Source organism: Cynocephalus volans, chromosome 11, assembly GCF_027409185.1.
Source record: "Cynocephalus volans isolate mCynVol1 chromosome 11, mCynVol1.pri, whole genome shotgun sequence".
Classification (NCBI taxonomy): domain Eukaryota; kingdom Metazoa; phylum Chordata; class Mammalia; order Dermoptera; family Cynocephalidae; genus Cynocephalus; species Cynocephalus volans.
In genome coordinates this window covers 11,576,652-11,595,723 of record NC_084470.1, presented here as the reverse complement: position 1 = coordinate 11,595,723, position 19,072 = coordinate 11,576,652, and the positions used below count along the sequence as shown (strand labels likewise).

At 41.6% G+C, this 19,072-nt stretch overlaps 1 protein-coding gene across 4 annotated transcripts in view; it reads left to right on the top strand.

Moving 5' to 3' along the window:
- RALGAPA2 (Ral GTPase activating protein catalytic subunit alpha 2) overlaps positions 1-19,072 on the top strand; it is a 318,832-nt gene that overhangs the window by 265,864 nt on the left and 33,896 nt on the right. The window lies entirely within an intron of this gene.

Below are 19,072 nucleotides of genomic sequence, written 5' to 3'. Positions count from 1 at the left end.
TCTACCTTGTCAAGTGCTCTCAAGCCCTAGAATTTCTTTCTGTCCTGAAATATGATAGAGTCCCACTTCATATTGTATTCAACTCTCTTCATCACAATCTAAACTCTTATTCCCAAATGAAAAAAAAAAAAATTCCATCTGAATATTCATTTTTCAAAAACTATTTTTACCTATCCCATCAGAATTGGGGGAGAGGAGGTAATCTATATTCGTGTTCCCATTTAACCATTATAAAGTTAATAAATTTGAAAATCAATGTTAAAGTTGTTTGAAAGTATGTACCCCATGTATGGTGAGCATAAAAGCAAAAGTGATTAACAGTTGGAAGACTAGTTGGAGCACAAAGAAGGGAGAACGGTACACTTCTTTGCTCTTCCTTCTCTAACATTTGTAGAAGAGGGTGTAGTCGGGGTTATAACACGTCTTTAGAGACATCATTGATATGGTGCAGGGATCCTCAGGCTCTGCCGAAGTGGCCCAATCCAGTGGGCAAAAGACTGTCCCACCCCATCCTCTCTAAACATGCTTGGAAAAATAACTTCATGACAACATAAAATTAGAGACAAGTTGCAGGATGAGTCCACACCTTGTTTTAGATTGGGTTGAAGTACATGAAATTGCTGATACTATCTTTGATCTAGTATAAAAGGCGTTTTCCTATGGTTCAACCTAATTTCATGGATTAGAAAAATATATAGTATATATGAACACCAACTCCATTTACTACCCAGAGGAATCTGTGTGGATGGAGTGCTGTGAGGAAGGTGTAACTTCCTTGACAGAGGACATTTGCCAGAGCCCAGGGTTGCATTTGTGAGGCTTCTCTGGAATCCCTTGCTGTTGAGGTCATGGCATCTCAAGCCATTTTGGTCTCTCTTTGGAACCATTAGCCTTTAGCCTTATTTTTTTGTAGCTGCTTTCTCTGGGCATTGTGCCCAATGAGTGCTATTTTTGTTTATTATATGCAGTGTCTCCAATCCTGTTTTTGTGATAAGAGCTTTGAAAATCAATTAACAAATGAAATACATCTTTACCTGGGAAACTTTTGAATTGTCTGCCATGTTAGCAAATTCTCAAGACTGCCACCGACCCAAACAGCTAACTACCTGGGCAATGAATCGCGCCCTCCATTACCAACCCAGAAAAAAGGAGACTCAAATCACTTTTATTATAATGCAATAAAAAGTGTAAATGGAAAAAAAATTATCTTTCTTTGTATGCAATTTTTATTAAAATATTGAAATCTACAAGCAAGATAATTAAAGTACTATCCCCGCCAATCAGCTGGGAGACCAGTTTAAGCAGTTTAAGTGGACTTTGAATCATGATAAATGGGCCATCAAACTAACACTTAGCAGAACTATGGCAGCCAAGGAGTTCCAGAGCAGAATGAGCCTTAGAGCACTTCCTACGTGTGAATTTGGGCACAGCCAGCCAAAGCACATCAGTGACTTGTCACTCCAGATAAGTCATCCAATGTCCCCACCCTGTCATGGCCCCAGATACATTTCAAAGTTGCAGGAGGAACTAATGCAGTCCAATAAGTCACTTTATCATTTATGTAAAACCATTGGGCCCAGTGAAATGTTTGGTCTCTTCATTATAGCTGTGACAGCCGAGTTGGCTTTGTGTCACCCATGGGCAGTGCTGAGTGACACAGTGTCATCTCTTTACATGTATCAATGCATTTGCTTTCCTGTGAAGCCAAGGTACTGTCACTTCTTGTGCTGGCTGCTGCTGCTGCTTCTCTACCCCTTCCCTTCATCTCTCCTCCTTTTCTTCCTCCTCCTCCTCCCCCTCTCCTCATTAATTTCAAAACCTGGTTTAAAAATTTACCTTTCTCACTGTAAAAAGATGTGGTGCTTTCAAAAAAGAAGTTGGTAATTTGCCACCATATGTGTTTAACTAATTTATAATTCATTTAGAATTGTTTTTCATTTCTCTAAATGGCTTTCACTTGATTTTAACTAAAAGACTCAGAATTGGGAAGTTGAGTGGGAAAAAAAATCTCAAATTTTTCTGTTCTATAATTGTCACTTTTTAACAGTACCCAATTACTAACTAGAAACATATCCATCATTCAACAATCCAAGAAGATTGCAGGTTTTATTTCTATAAAGAGCATATAGGCAAGTAAGAATATAAAATTTTGCTAATCACAGCTCCTGTTAATGTGGGTAAAAAAGGTGCCCCAGCAGGAGAAATGATATTTTGGGCTCTAAAAATTAAAATGGACTATGTTTGTAAGTTCAGTCATTAAAGAAATTTTTTAAGCAGGTGTGCATTGTTCAGTGCTAGCAGAATGGATTTGTTTTGGCTATGTCCCCACAGGTGGCCATGGGGAAGATAGCCCAGTTGAGTGGGTGGTTGATGGGTCATTTTTTGTTTTGTTTTGTTTTTAAAACAAGAGTTTGAAGAAGCAGCCCTTTCCAAGCGATGTGAACTAGTCAAGGCCACAGACTGAGCCTAAGCCAGGATTATATATCTATATTACGGGGGGATCTCCTGAGCTTCCAATTCCAAGAGCAGAGTAAATGTCATTCAGTGGCCTTCATACGAAGAGCCAGCATCCGACCAACATATTTGTCCCGTTGTCTGCCCTTCTGCCATCCTGACTTTAGCCCTTTGAATATTAGCAGGCTTCTTTGTCTTCAAGAATCTCCTTGCAAAACTCAGGCACTCTTGAGATAGTCAGACATTAAATTAGAGCTTCTCAAATCAGGAAACCGGGGTGTAGGACAGTCCCACAAGAAGCATTACAGATCTTTGCACATTGTCAGTGGTACTTGGTGGTTAATCATTTCAACATTCTTATATTAAAATAAGCACAAGCCATGAATTTGCGTTCATTTTTAGATGAAGGATTCTGACAAATTTTTTGGCTTGCAGGCCCCTGGAGGTCCCGCCATCCCCCTTGTGCCCCTGTGCAAAGGGGGAGGACTCCAGGGGAAGTGTTTGTGTCGCATGGCCTTCCACCACGGTTCTCGCTGTTACAGTATTGACCCATGCCCAGGACCCACTCCACTGATCTGATTAACTTGGTTTGGAGTGGGGACCAGGCATCAATGCTGACTGGTCACCAGACAATTCTCATGTAAAGCTGGGAATGAGAGCTGCCGCCTTAAGGCATTAAGCAGCCCCTTAGCGGGAATTCCTGGATGCCCAAAGAACAGAAAGAAAGGATTGCTGCTGCTTTGTGGGGGATGGAGTCAGGAACCCCCGTGGCTTCTCCCAGAGCTGGGAGTAGAAGGTAGTAATGAACATCTGTCTAGGACTGAGCTTGTGGCAGGCACTGTACGAAGCACTTTGTGTAGGCTCCACAGTTTTCACCATTTAGCCATGATGAAACAGCGGCCCAGACAGCTGGCCCGACTTCCTCAAGAGCACACAGGTGGATAAGCGGTGATGGTGGGCCCGGAGCACATGCAGTCTGACTGCAGAGCCCGGACTCTGACCTATGAAGAGAATGTCGTGTGGCAAGACTTGGACTAGCAGTCTAGCAGGCAGGAGGAAGTTGGGGACACTGGGAAGTAGAGGTAGCTGAAACTGTGAAAGACAAACAGCACCAACTTCACAATTAGGGCACTTGTTATGGGGTACCCAAGGCTCAAGAAGGACCCACAGACACAAGGGGAGGAAGGTGGAGATCAGGAGACATTATTTCATATTCCCCCCCAAAATGCAGTGTCAGAAGAGTCACCACCTGGATTATTTCAGTTTCAAGGCATCCATTCACTGGAGGGTGTTTCCCCCGTCCCTGCCCCAAACACTGCTTATCCTGCATCCCTCCTCATCCAAGAAATGAACGTGATCCCCCTCAAATCTCATCCCTGTGCCACTGTAATTTTATAAACATTTGTGGTATTATAATCTCACCTTTTATGCCTTTGTTAATTGATCAAAGGGTTAAAAATATAAAAACTATGCAACTTTAAGGAAAATGTGGATATTAATGCCTTTCTTTAATCTATAATAATGACTGGTTTTAGTCAGAATGCTTTAAATGCAGCTATTGTAAAATGCCTGCCCTTGTTATCAGTGGTTAAGTATCATGGTCCATTGATAAAGCTTTACAAAGTTCAAAGGCTATGCTAGCATATCTTTGTCTCCTCGTCTTTTAACTGTAAAGAAAAAGATGTCCTTGTATCAAGCCTGAGCATTTATTTGAAAGATGAAATTGGGTTCTGTTTATGCATAGATTTTCAGAGAGATTAAAGTGGTCATCACACAGTTTTTCTCTGTAAAAGGCTGCTTTTGATGTGCCTTCTGTCTATTCATACAGAAGTGCTGGCCATTGTTTTTGAGCCGTAGAAGAGCGTCTGCTTGTCATCGGCACCTTCTAATACCTTTGTGTTGGAGCCTTGTTCAAGGTGGATCTTATAATTCAAAGATAATGTTACTAGAATCGTATATTGTGACCAGACACCAGTCTGCCTTGGGAAGATAAATGCCAAGGCAAAGCCAAAGCGTTTATTGAAAATGATCAGGAAGCAAGACTAAAACATTTATTTCTGAATGTCTGATTGTAATCTGTGCTCTTGATGTTTTACCAGCAGTGTAACAGGAAAGTGTTCTTTGGTGCTTGCTTTGTTCTGGCACTGGGTTCTAATTTGCTTTTGCTGTTTTACTGCAAAGGAAATCAATGAGATGGTTACATTCAAGGGCCAAGAGTGGCTGAGTGTGTGCTCACAACTTGAATCAGGCTAAGGTGATGGAGAGCGAGTGAAGATGCCTCATGGAAACTGCAAGTCAAGAACGTTCTCACTAAGTATCTGTCGTCCAGCTTATAAGTCATCGTTTTGTCAGTTCTCATATTGTGTGCAGGGTGCTAAGTGTTTTATGTGCACCTTTTCAACTCTAGAAGGTAGGGTGGTTGTCCCGTTTCACAACAGAGAAACTAAGACACAGTGAGAAGTGACTTGCCTGAGGTCTCTCGGCCAGCAAGTGGGAGAGGCAAATTTGCCCCTGCCTGGGTGCTCACTCTCAGCCCGGCTCTCTGACCTCCCAGCTGCCCAACTGCATTGTCATTAATTGCTGAAAACATTCTCACAGACTACTTTGAATTTGCATATCAACTAAAGTTTGGTTCTTTCTCTCTAAATTTATTCAGATACTCTTCATCTCTGAAAAAAGGCATGCTTTTTTTTTCTTTAAATGAAAGTGAAGTCCAGTAGAATTTTTTTCTTTGCTTATCTTGAGTTCATTTTGATAACTAATAAGTACTTCAGGATGACTAACCTTTTGTTACTGTTTTTGTTAATGCTACCTCTAAATTTAAAAAAAAAAGAAAGAAAGAAATCCTATTTATTAAAATTTATTTAAAATTATCTCCCAAATAGCTAAAGCGAAATCCCTAGGACAACAGTATTTAAATGACTTTGTGACATCTCTATATGTTTGTTTTCATACACTTCTTCCACTTGAAGCTTTCCCAGCACAAACTATGCAGCCGCGTCTCTGAGGCTGACGGCTTACACTTCTAACCGTAGATGTTATAAAACATGCACCAGGAGGAGAGAGGGAGGGAGAGCTGCTGCTATAACCGCCCCCCTGGTACTTGTAGGAGAGAAGCAGAGACTGACTAAAGGGAGGGAGGCTCGTTTTTTTTGCTTGCTGTCCTGCCGTGACCTGCCTCTGCCATCACTGTGGTCGCTGCTGCAGAGGTCAGTAGAGAGCAGCTCTCTGAGGGAGGTGGCAGGGTGACATTCTAGCCGTCCATCTAATTCAACTACCAGGTAGCCACAGGTCCACCCAAACTCACCTCTTCAGGGCCACCTTCCACCTAGGCACTGGCAACAGATCCCCAACCTAGAGGGTGATTCATGACCATCACACTGCCCGCTAGAGCCTGCCTCTTCCGTTTTCCATTATGAAAATGGCGCTCACACGAAATAGCCCCCAAGAAGCATCTTATGTAAATTCATGCCAATATATTTGAAAGCCCTCCTGCAAAAGAAACTTGGAATGTGAATTCTGAGTAAAAATAAGATTTCCTTTTCTGACCACTCAGATTCTGCTTTCGTGTGTTTTTTATTTGCAAGTGAGTGTCGGTGCGTGTTAAATGGAAGGCAAAGCTACACTGTTCCATTCCAAAGAAGCATTTGGCCACTAAATGAAAAAAGAGCCAGGATCCATGTATAAATTATTCAGAAATTTGGTAAATGAACATGCAAACTCCTAGCTGGGGCTATTGCTATTGCATTATTCAGTCCTATAAAGAGAATTTAATTTAATGGATTTTCAGCAACATTGTTCAGTGATCAACAAAAGGCATACTGTTTTTTATGAATAACTGATTTTCCCAGGGCATTCTGAAGAAAGTGGGTCCTCGTTAACCCTAGAATGGCTAGCTAACGTAATTGAAGTGCGACCACCTGGCAGGGAGGTTGCCCGTCAGCTGCCAGGGAAGGCCCGGGCCGGGGAGTACCAGGTGCTGTGCTCTCGCTGTCTGATTGTTGCAGTGGAATAACAGCATGATTGCACAGTGTGGCCGGGGGCGAGGATCCAAGACTGCTGCCAGCCACAGAGCATGCTTTCTTCCCTAGTCTTTGACAAGGGGGGCCAAAAGTGCTTCTATTCAGAGCAGGTAAAGCTCTGCTGCAATTAGGATGAATAAAATAGGACTGGCCCAAACCGAAGCAGCAGTGAGTCTCAAGTACCTGTTTCTCTACCATGCAAAGCCAGGGCCTTTTTACTACAGGCTGGGAAGTTTAAGCATAAACATTTTAAAGAAATGCAAGAAAAATAATCTAAATACTGAGTGACCAGTGTTTCTTAAAGCATGTCAGCTTTATTATGCTTCCTGTTTTGAAACATAATGCAAAGTCATCACCATATGATAAACTTTATTTAAGCCCGAATTCCATGGCAACCCACATTCCCTGATTCTTTGATTATACTTAATAAAATGCTGGGCCAGGTCATTTCTCTCTGTCTTCCATTAAAACACCTACAAGCATCTATATTTAACTAACTGAAATAGTCCTCACTCAATGGTGGTGTTTATTCTCGGTCATTTTTTTAAGCACTGCTACCCATGTGGAGATATAAAAGAAAATTAGCATTATTTGACTTTTAAAAACTTAATTAAGAAACAGGCATTATGACCTTTCTAAGGGGTTTTGAATGTGAAATGGTTCATTAAGTTCCTGTTAATAGAAAAGTAAAGAGCACTTCCCCCAAACAGCAAGAAAAAATCGCTCTCTCTTAACACATTGATTTATTTCATTTGCTGAGCACAGGAACCATGAAATGTTTCATCCCCAGCAGCACATTAAATATGTGCAGAAGTAAAATTACAGCCGAACAGTACCTTGTACTTTGTACTCGTGGTGTGTACATTTCAATAGGCTGGGAGGGAAAAAACAAGCTGTAGAAAGATCCTTTTATGAAATTAAATTACCTGTTTTTAATGCTCTGAAGCTGTGCCTGTAGCTGTTGATTCAGAGGGACTTCAGCTGTTGCCTGTAGCTTTTCCATTGGTTAATCCTGTCACCTCCCCCTGCTCCCAGGTCAGTATCTGTGATTGGAAAATAGAAATGAGAAAAATGTTTCCTGTTGAATATTTAATCTCTCCAATGGTACCTAACTGTAAAAAGTTACCAGGAGTGCTTAGAAGAATGAATGCGAGGTTTGCCGTGTTTCTCAGTGTGTTACCAAATTTCAGTCAGGCCACTTAATAATAAATTGGGAAAGTGACTTGAGCCACATCAGATCATGTCTCCTAGCCTCAGTTTCCACATCTGTGAAAAGAGGTGGTAAATACAATGGGACATGAAAAGCAGTTAGTGCGGGGGCTGCTAGACTTGGGCTTAATGAATGGGATTCCCTTTCTCTCCGACACATTGAGTCTTTCCCAGTGGAAAGTGATCCCAAGCTTAGTAGAGACAACAGGTCTGAAGAAGAACACAATTTCATGCATTTTTTTCTAAAGAATTTACTGCTCAACCTCCATTTTACATAAGTACTCTATAAAGACAAAATAAATATATATGAATTTAGTTGTTGGGGAAAAAACTATATTTATATATTTCACATTTTAGTCTCCTGGCTTGGAGTTCCATTTTGTTTTGCCCTGTCTTAGGCTGCGGGGCTGGAAACCAGGATTGGAACCCTGCTTCCTAGTGTGGACCTCGGGCTGTTTCCTCATCTGTAGGATGGGGCTTGAGTCAGTGCTGTGTCCTGGGAGGTTGTACAGACACTGCTGCCGGTGCATATGCAGCCCTGGGCGTGGTGCCCGCCAGCCCCAGACCCGTCCTGCTGGTGGCCCCTATGACTGTGTCACATTGTCACTGCCTCTGAGGGCTGGACCTCGGACATACACCAGAATTCAGCAGTGCTCTTCTCAGAAAATTTATAAATGCAGAAAGCGAAGCATGTCGGGTTACAAAGTAAATCAGTTATAGCGAAATACTTTTTAAATCAAGCACATATGTAGTAATACTATACAAACATCTTTGTTCACGCATTAAATACCAAGCTCTGGTGTTGGGCCAGTAACTACTGTAATTTTGAAGTAGTGATGAACAGAATCGATATTTTGAGACACTGGCAACAACATAATGTAATATGAAAATATCTGTGATTTCTGCTGGTGACACAGGTTTGTTGTCCATATTTATAATGGAAAGAAATGCTTCACTTCACTTATTGGGTATAGTCAAAATAAAGATGTATTTTTTTACCATCCAGATTTATGGGCCCCATGAATTCTGATCATCACCCAGAAGAGACCCCTGGGGTTCATGGAGCCAGATTATGAATCACTCTGAGGGATTCACAAGAACCATAGAGTCAGGATCTTGCAAGAGCATCCCAGGTAGAGGGCACAGCGAGGGCACCAGTGCGTGCGTGGAGTGTGGCAAGGGCATCTGAGGTCGTAGACAGTGCCTCTTTCAGTCAGTCCCTGCATGGATCTGGTATCAGCTGCCAGCAGCACTCTGAACTCTGAGCCTCCCCTCAGTGAGCGCAGGAGCTTGCCTCTCCAGTGTGATTGTCGATGCACAGACTTGGACAGAGGCAGCGGCCCAGCCTGTGATGGCGATTAGATAGGGTGTGGCACCTGAGTGTGTCTGGCAGGACTTAGTGGGCAGTCAAACATAGTAACTCTCCTGCCTCCCTCCTTTCCAGGAGCCTTGGGCTGGACATGTCTCCTTCCCTAGAACCCCAGGGCCCTGACAAGGCCAGGCTTTGTTCATTTTTTCTATTTAGAGTCCTCTCCCACCTCCAACTTTATGGTGGCAGAGTCAGTAGTGTCAACACGTTGAAGCCTTTGAGAGCCATCCCAGTGTTTGCCTCCCTGGGGGATGTGAGACAGCGGCTCCAGCACGACCAGCGGCCAGCTGCACGGCAGGGCCACTCTGCCTCATGACTCATGTAGTGCCATAAATACACTATCAGCCACCATTCAATTTTCCTTCATGTTAAAGACTGCATGGAATACATGGATAACACCTTCAAGCAAGGAAAGACCTGCCTTATTAAATTGTTTTGCTTGGTAAGGGTGGTATTTACAAATAGACTCAGGTCTGTTCAGAAAACTCATGCAAAACCCATTTGTAAAGGTCTTGAACTGATTAAGTTGGGACATGGAGACACTTAGGATTTCTGTAGCTCTCTGGTTCCTTCCTGGGGTCTCATTTGAAGGGTTCTGAAAGTACCATGTACTGGAGGCTGCCTTATTTACTGCTGTGGCTTGTGGCTTGGGAGAAGAGAGAAATACCAGCAGTGGGGCTGTGGTGGCCCAAGTACTCTGATGAGAAAATGTCTGAGGCCCATGGCGTTTTAAAAGTTATCAGTGACTCTCTGGTATTAGGTTAGAACAAATGAAATCACTGCTTTTGTAGATCAAAAATCAGAAATTTTGTACAGTTCAACCTAATACATAATTTACCCCATTTTAAGACTTCAGCAGCTATAGTATTTCTGGGATTGTTCATTTAAAAAGAATTTGGAGCAAGAAATCCCCAAGAACTTTTAATAATTCTGCTCACAGACTTGATCTTGATTCTTGTCCATGTGAGTTCAATCTAGAACAGTCTCTGGAAAGGCAACTCCTTTGGGAAGGCATTCCCTGGAAAGTACAGTGCCTGCCTCCATTGGGAAGGTCTGCAGATGTGTCCCGGCACCACGGCTCCTCATTCCCCTAGTGGAGAGGACAGAGCCACCTCACTTCCCTGAACTGGGGCTCTGGGGTGGCTTCCTGAGAACTCTGCTGTCAGCCCATCTCCTCCTTCACTAGAAACGGTGCTGGGCCACATCCCTTCTCTCTTTCCCCCAGAGAGAGATGTGCTGTGCTCTTCCTTCCTCCCTGCTGTCGCACAGAGAATCCTCAGGTCTGTGTACCAGCCGACCATATGGTACAGGGATGACCCTCATTCCCTGTTCTTCTTCCTCGGATATAGTGTAGTTTAGTAAACTTATGCTCAAGTTCATGCTTTACTATCCTTTCTTTTCTGCTCTGCATTAGCTGCATTTGTGTATATTTTTCTCCCCTAAGGATAAAAGCAGGAGCTGTTGTGCATTCCTTTCCCTGCCTGCCCTGCAGTGTCTAGTGGAGAGCTGAAGGTGCAGTGTCTGTTCAGGAGCGAAGAACTTGCCAAGTTTTCACAGTGTCACCTCTGCCTCTGCATCATGGAATTCAGTTTCATATTTCTGTATCATTTATCTGTCTTCCCACTGCCTCCCATGACCATTTTCTTCATCCAGGGCTGAGCTGAGGGCCAGGAGTCTCCAACAGCAGTAAGAGGATCTGTCAGTCAATACTCAGCACCAAGGTGGTTTTGCAGGGCCTCCTGCAAGGAAACAGGGCTGCAGTGTCCACCACTCCCGGGGAGCGGGTTCCACTTGCACCTCAAGCACACATTGGCACACCTGAATTCTGGAACTATATGCATAGAACAGATTCCACATTGGAGCCATCTCTCTGTGATGTCATGTGTGCTTTGGGGCATAGAGTAGAACACCTAAGAGTAACTTGTAGAATTGTTTCTTGTAAGTTCACTTTGAAAACCTCTCTCTCTCCAAGAATGTTAATACAGCACTGTAACCCCAAACAGATAAAAGATGATGACAAATTGCTTTAAAACAAACACATCTGCCCTCCCTGCCTTGTCTTCATTTCTGAGGATTTAGCTGTGCTGGTGGCCTCTCTCTATGTTTGCGTTAGGATGTCAGCGACTTGCCCTCATCCACTTCCGGATATAGCTGAAACATTCTCCTTGCAGAGTTCAGAGGGGGCTGAGAGCATCTTCACTTGGTTTTTTCTAAAAGATGCTTTTAAAAGTATAAAAAACATTAGCTAGGTTAACAAAAAAAAGAAGAAAGAAGACCCAAATAACCAAAATCTGAAATGAAAAAGGAAACATTACAACCAATACCACAGAAATACAAAGAATCATTAGAGACTATTATAAATGACTATATGCCAACAAATATGAAAATCTGGAGAAAATAGACAAATTTCTGGACACATACAAAGTACTAAGACTGAACCAAGAAGAAACAGAAAACCTGAACAGACCAATAACAAGCAATGAGATTGAAGCAGTAATCAGTAATCTTCCAACAAAGAAATAGAAAAAACAATCCTAACATTTAAATGGAACAACAAAAGACCACGAATAGCCAAAGCAATTCTAAGCATAAATAAATAAATAAATAAAGCCAGAGACATAATACTACCCAACTTCAAATTATACTACAAAACTATAGTAACCAAAATAGCATAGTATTGGCACTGGGTACCAACGGAACAAAATAGGGAACCCAGAAATCAACCCACATACTTACAGCCAACTGATCTCAAAGGCACCAAGAACACACATTGGAGGAAAGATTGCCTCTTCAATACATGATGCCAGGAAAATTGGACATCCATATGCAGAAGAATGAAACTAGACCTGTACCTCTGGCCTTATACTGAAATCAACTCAAAACAGATTAAAGACTTAAGACCCGAAACTATAAAACTACTAAAAGAAAGCATAGGGAAAACACTTCAGGAAGTAGGACTGGGCAAAGACTTTATGAATAAGACCCCAAAAGCACACAAGCAACAAAAGAAATAATAAACAAATGGGATTATATCAAACTAAAAAGCTTCTGCACAACAAAGGAAACAATTAACAAAGCAGAAAGACAACCTACAGAATGGGAGAAAATATTTGCAAACTATACATCTGACAAGGGATTAATATGCAGAATGTACAAGGAACTTAACATTAAAAAAACAAATAATCCAATTAAAAAATGAGCAAAGGAGCTACATGGACATTTTTCAAAGGAAGACATACAAATGGCCAACAGGTATGTGAAAAAATACTCAGTATCACTAATCATCAGGGAAATGCAAATCAAAACCACATTGTGGTATCTCATCCCAGTTAGACTGGCCATTATTAAAAAGACTGAGAATAACAAATGCTGACAAGGGTGTGGACAAAGGGGAACTCTTCTACACTGTTGGTGGGACTGTAAAATAGTACAGCCATTATGGAAAACAGTATGGAGGTTTCTCAAACAACTATAGGTAGAACTACCATATGATCCAGCAATCCCACTTCTGGATAAATACCCAAAGGAGTGGAAATCATCTTGTTGAAGGGATACGTGCACTCCCATGTTTGCTGCAGCTCTATTTACAATAGTTAAGTTATGGAGCCAACCTGAATGTCCATCAACGGATGACTGGATAAGGAAACTGTTGTATATATAAACAATGGAATACTACTCAGCCATAAAAAAGAGTGAAATTTTGCCATTTGCAACAGCGTGGATGAGCTTGGAGAAAATTATATTAAGTGAAATAACCCAGATTCAGAGAAATACCGCATGTCCTCATTCTTAAGTGGGTGCTAAAAAAGAAGGAAAGAAGAAAGAAAGGAGAGAGAGAGATGAGAGAAAGAAGGAAAGAAAGATCACAATAATATGTTGAACTTTCAGGAGAGAACAGATGTATGGTTACTACAGGTGGGAAAGGGGAAGCAGAAGGGTTAGAGAGAAATTGGGTAAGGGATACAAAGAATAATTATGACTTCTAATAATGAATATGCTAATAATATTGATTTGGTCATCACATATTATACGCAAATAATGATAGTCAGTGCTGGACCCAAAAATATGTATGATCAATTATGCTTTAATAAAAATAAATTTAAAATGTATGATGAAAACAAACAAAAACCTTTTCCATCTACTCTGGCTTTGAACTTATTAATTTTAAACTCAAAGGCATGTCACTGCCTGTGGGTTTTAGCTCAGCACCTTCCCGGGGCCCACACTGAGAGAAGCTTCTGGCACATCTCATGAATTCCTGTGAGAGACCAGTGTGCATGGCCATGAACAACTTTTGTTTGGGGGAGGCTAACCATGTTTATTAATGTAGGCTTTTAAAAAAAATTTTGTTTACACACTTTATTCCTCACTGCCTGATCTTGCTAAATTACTGGAGCTTAGATTCTTCAGGTTTTTTTCAAATCACCAAATGGACACCAAGTGATGGACATCCCCAGTACGTCATCCTGCCTTCTCTTTCTTCCTTCTCCTGCCTGTGGATATTTTACAACTGCATGCCATGTCTGACAAGCTGTGATTAAAACAGAGTACTTTCTTGGTACAAAAAACTTAGTCAAAACTGTTATCTACATTTTTATTAAGTGTATGAAATACACATTACAGAATATTTTATTTTCTTATTAGATCTCCCTTCTGTTTTGTTAAGTTTCAGAATTTCATTGATGTATACTGCATTTAAAAAATATTTTAGCACTTGTCTTTTATGTGGTAAAGCAGCAGTTTCAGTCCTAGGTCTTCATGAACATTGTCTGCATTCTCAAAAACATCCAGACTGACTTATCAGGTGACCTCCTCTCTGTAGTCCTCTGAGTGCATATTGCTGACTAGATTTAATAGAGAATGCATTAATTATGAAATTAATCAGTAAGAGCTTGCTTTACATGAACTGTAGGTTTGCTCATGAATACAGTTGTTAGACCTCATCTAAGAAATATTTCAACCTTGTGTAATAAATCAAACTGTTGGTACAGAAAAGCACTGCATTTTTAATTGAATTTATACTTACTACTTACATCAAGAACTTATTCCCAATTTCCCACAGACTAGCAGCCTCTGGAGGTGTCTCCTATGCACAACCCCAGCTTGGGCAACCCCCCTCCCCCACCCTCCCGTCTGGGTTTAGATGCCCCTCCTAGTTTACTCCACCTTTCAAAACATGTTGTGGGAAGAAGGCATTCTCCCCCTCTACCCCCACTTTCTGGGGCTCTAGTTAATTTATTAGGTGGAACCATACAAAATTGCCAATGTTGATTTGCTTTTTGGCATAAGCTTAAACTTCTCAGAGCCTCGGTTTCTTCAGCTCTCAAGTGAGGACAGCAATGCCTTCTTCAGAGGATTTTCTGAGAAATATAGGAGATAATCTTGGTGCATGACTGATTGGCACATAGTAGGATTGGTAATTATGTCTGTGAATAGACAGAAATGTTACTAGATGTTTGTTTTTATGGCATGAAGTGAAATGACTGAACAGATTATTATTAAATTTCCTTGGTCTTTCTTAAAATATAGGCTCTTTAAAATGGACAGGATTCACTTACAACTTGGGGCACGCCAACTAGCCAGATGTGTGCCTCCCAGCAGCTGCAGCAGAGGCTCTGCCTGTGCTCCAGCAGGCAACTGCTGGTCATTCACACCAAGCAAAGCTGCTAGCATATGGGCAGCTCGGGAAAGGACACTCGCAGGAATTCGAGCATTTAACAATGACCGTGATTCTCTCTGGCCAAAAGAGGAGGCCAGCTAGTGTAAAAAAAAAAAAAAAAAAAAAAAAAAAATCAGAGAAAAGGCAATTATCTGGAGAGAGATTAGAACTCGTTCTTTCAAAATAGATCATTTTAAAATGAATAAGTATGAATAATTCTTTGATTTCCCATGTACGTTTAACATGGTGGAATCTATTTTCTCAATGTCAAGTTAGTCTGCCACTTAGTCTCTCTTAAATCATTAACTTTACATAGTTTTCTAAGGAAATGCTGTGGCCTTTAGTTTTAATTCTCTCCTACTCAGGGGGATTGGATGGCATTACCAAGTGATTAAAATGTTCAGGTAGATGTCTTTAATTTGCCCTCCATAAAGTTCAAAAGCTCATTAGGTTACTTACTGGAATAAGTATATACTGTGTTCACCTTTAATAAGATTAGCATTGTCACAAAGCTCAGGGAACCAGTGCTTGGTAACTTTTGACCTTTCCTCCAGTTATTTAACCCATGGTGATCACCTGGCATGTGACACCAGGCAGCTAATCATAATCACCAAAGGAGAGCCCTGGCAGGCACTCATCAGCAGATACAATAAGACAATCACATTCTCAGAACCATCTCTAGAAAATTGGTCTGGGTATTTTATACTAGAGTGGTCCGATCATCAAGGGGAAAAAAAGGCTCCATCTCTTGCTAAATTCTGACAGTGAAAGCGATCACTAACCCTCCTGCATCAGTGGTTCCTTTTTCACAGCCCTTAGAATTACTGTCACCAACTGCTTTTTTAAAAAGATGTATGATTTCAGTGACCTAAATACAATTTATTATTAGTTACAAGTTAAAGGATGTGTAACCCATTTATCTCTCTTATTAAATCTGTGCAAGTCATATGAGTAGTAATTTCTCATTACAGATAGCCCCTACGGAAACTTCATGTAGAAGATAAAACCTAGGACACTGCCTATTCTAGAACCGAAATTGCACGTTCTCTCTATGTGACATTTATGACATGGCAACATGTACTTACTTTGAGGCTTTCAGGTTCAAATATGCTTAAAAATGTTTAGATTTTATTTTTAATTGATGATAATTATATATATTTATGGGGTATAATGTGATGCTATGATATATGTGTCCATTATGGAATGATTAAGTCAGGCTGATTAACATATCACCTCACCTACTTATGATTTCTTTGTGGCAAGAGCACTTAAAATCTACTCTTTTAGCAATTTTGAAATATGCAATACATAATTATTATCTGCCATCACAATGCTTAAAAATTTTTTGTGTTTTTCCATTCGCCCATCTCAAGGATAATTCTAGAGGAATTTATTGCCAGTTTGCAAATTGCATCAAAAATTTTTTAATGATGAGGTGAGGTGCATAATTAAGTTTTAGTTTTCTCTGCACTGTCCAGTAGACCTGTCTGCTCTTTGCAATGTCTTAGATCTGTCTAGGATACTCTCCCCCTGCTCAGAGGCATCTCCCAAGGCTGTATCCAGCGCTTTTTGTGCAGTCCCCTGGCCCATGTCACCCCCCTTCCCCTCTAGCCTGGTGCTTGCCTGCCAGACTCATCTCTCTGTGGCGTTGGTCTAGTGTCCCTCCTCAGGACTCTCCACACTTCCTACTGCCAGTGTGGGTCTGGACCCTGCCTCTCCTGGGTCCTACCTAGGGAGGGCTGTTTTCCCCACTTCTTTGGGCATGTCTTCTTGGGAAGTGCCCATGGTGAGCTCCTCCTGCCACCTTCATGACCCTTTTCCCCGCTCATGTAGATTCTACCTCTGTGTCAGAGCCAGGCTGCAAGGAGGACCTGCTCCACGGCTCCCCATCACACCAATACCTAGTGCATTTATCTGCACAATTGAGAAAACTGCATCAGGAATAAGCTGGGAAAAGAGAGGGACCATGAGTTAGTTATATTTCTTTTATGTCTTCCATGAACTCGAAAATAATTATTCCTTATTGAGGATATGTGAAGGTGTTAAAATGTTCTCTCATTCATGTGCTCTCCTTGACCTGTGGGGTCCATATGGGATATATACCAGGACCCAGTGTTCCCAGTGATGTGTATCTGACCCCATCTCTACTAGCAACATATGGATGTGGGGGAGTCTGGAAGGTAAAAGCAGGAGAGAAAAACAGGAAATTTCTCAAGTGACATTTCAAGTTAGTCATTGGGGGATGGGTGAGAACAGTCAGAAACATCAGTCTACAAAGCAAATCACCAATATACTTGATTAGGTTCAGAATCTTCTAACCTTCTAATCTTCTAAGTCCTCAGGTATCCATAATGTAAAATGACTGCTGTCCTAGTCCCTGGCCCAGTGTTTCAGTTTTTAATTGAGAAAAATATTTCCCTGCCTGTTGGTGGCAGCATTCAGGCCATGGGACAAGGAGGTAATCTGGTGCCTCCCACAAAGGGAAAGACCTTGAAGCCTCAGCTCTTGACTGGGCCCATAACTCTAAGCCAGATGCTTGACCATTGGAACAGGTTGTCAGCGATTGATCAGCCCTCAAGTCCAAACCCATGCTTGCGTCCTCTGCTCTGTGATGCCTGGGCTCCACACACCACGTCTCTTTTTCCAGCTGCTCCCTGTAAGCTTCCACTGACCAACTGCTGCCATGATCATGAAAACACACACACGTGGCATCGTTCCCCTGCCTGCATCATGGCACTACAGGTCAGCCCTGCACCCACTTTCACAGATGAGGGAACACGGGTTCTGTGGGGCAAGCTACTTGCCTAAAGCCACATGGCCAGGACTCAGCAGAGCCTGCATCTGAACTTAGGGTTGTCTGTGATGACGCATGGGATATCAGGCCTAAACTCCTAGTCCCTCTTTTGCTGAGAGTCACTGCACAGATGATTTTATCCTCTTCATTATTTTTTAATGACAGTAGCACATAATTAAAAATAAGGATTTGCCAGAAGCTTTATTACCATTGGAAGATAGTAACTGAAGTATGACAATTTATTCTTTTTGCATCTCAGTGTTTTGAGTATGGGGACAAAGCCCAATGGACCTTACAGTGAGATGCTGTGTTCTCCAGTGTTGAAGCATGTCATGACTTCATAATCCATATTTGATGGTACTAAACCATTCTCTCGTTGAAAATGTCCATTCAAAATAATTAATTAATAGAACTTTAGAATTTTGTACTGGTTGTCTTCCAAATGTGACCAGAAATACGCACAGTAAGATAATTTTTACTTAAATGAGCTCATTTAAATTTCCCAAACCCGGATGCATAAAGGAAGGGATTAAATTAATGTAGCTTACTACTCTAAATTTCAGCTTCTTATGTCAGCTGTACAGATAATAGTTCAGCTAGGAAGTCACCATTTATGCCAGATTAGCTATAAAAATGGCCTAAATTATTTTGTGCTACTCTTGGTTTTGGAGGGAAAGAGAAGGATCTAATTTGTATGTCCTCTTCCTTCCTGTCAGCACCAAACAACACTATTTGTGGATTAATTTAGCACTGAACATTTCAAACTTCTTAACTAAGATAATTTGGGAAGATTAAACTGAGACAGCAGAGGGAGTACAAAGAGGCCAGCATTTGGAACAAACAGACTGGGCGTGAGTTTGAGCCCTGCTCATCACGAGCTGGGTGGGCTCAGGGGCTCATTTCTGCCTCCCATCTCTGCTTTGTCATCTGTGGTGTGAGGTTTCCAGGAAGATCCAGTGGGTTCATGGCCACAAAAGCGCCTCATAAGTGGCAGAGCATTGTGCCAGCACTGGGAAGGTTGTCTTTATTTCCTAAAAATTGTCTTTTATTCTTAGTGAGATATCACCCCAACAGAACTCAGGCTATTTATAGTGTAACCTCACCGTGATGTGGTTTTAAATCCAGAATATTATAACACTCAGTATGATGGTTGAGTATTGTAGAAGCCAAGATTTAGAAGAGGGTTGAGGAGCAAGGAAGTACTTTTCTTACATGGAAAGGAAGAATAATAGATAAGTAGAAGGTACTCAGTAAATATCAGATGGATGGGTGGACAAATGGGTGGATGGATGGTGGATGGGTGACAGGCACAGCAATGGGAAGAAGTAGGAGAATGAGGCAGGACGAACTGGGCTGTCTGGTGTGGATGGGCTGCTGCACGGGGCTATCTGGCCTCCTGGCCTTGGGACCTGCAATGCAATTCTGCTTTGCATATGAATTGTGAGGAATATCTCCATCTTTCTAAATAAAACACAAAATGGCTCCAAAGGAGATTTTCCTCATCTGGGTCATGTCTCATGCCATTAATTTAAAACTGCTGATTTAATGGAGCTGCTTTTGATCTA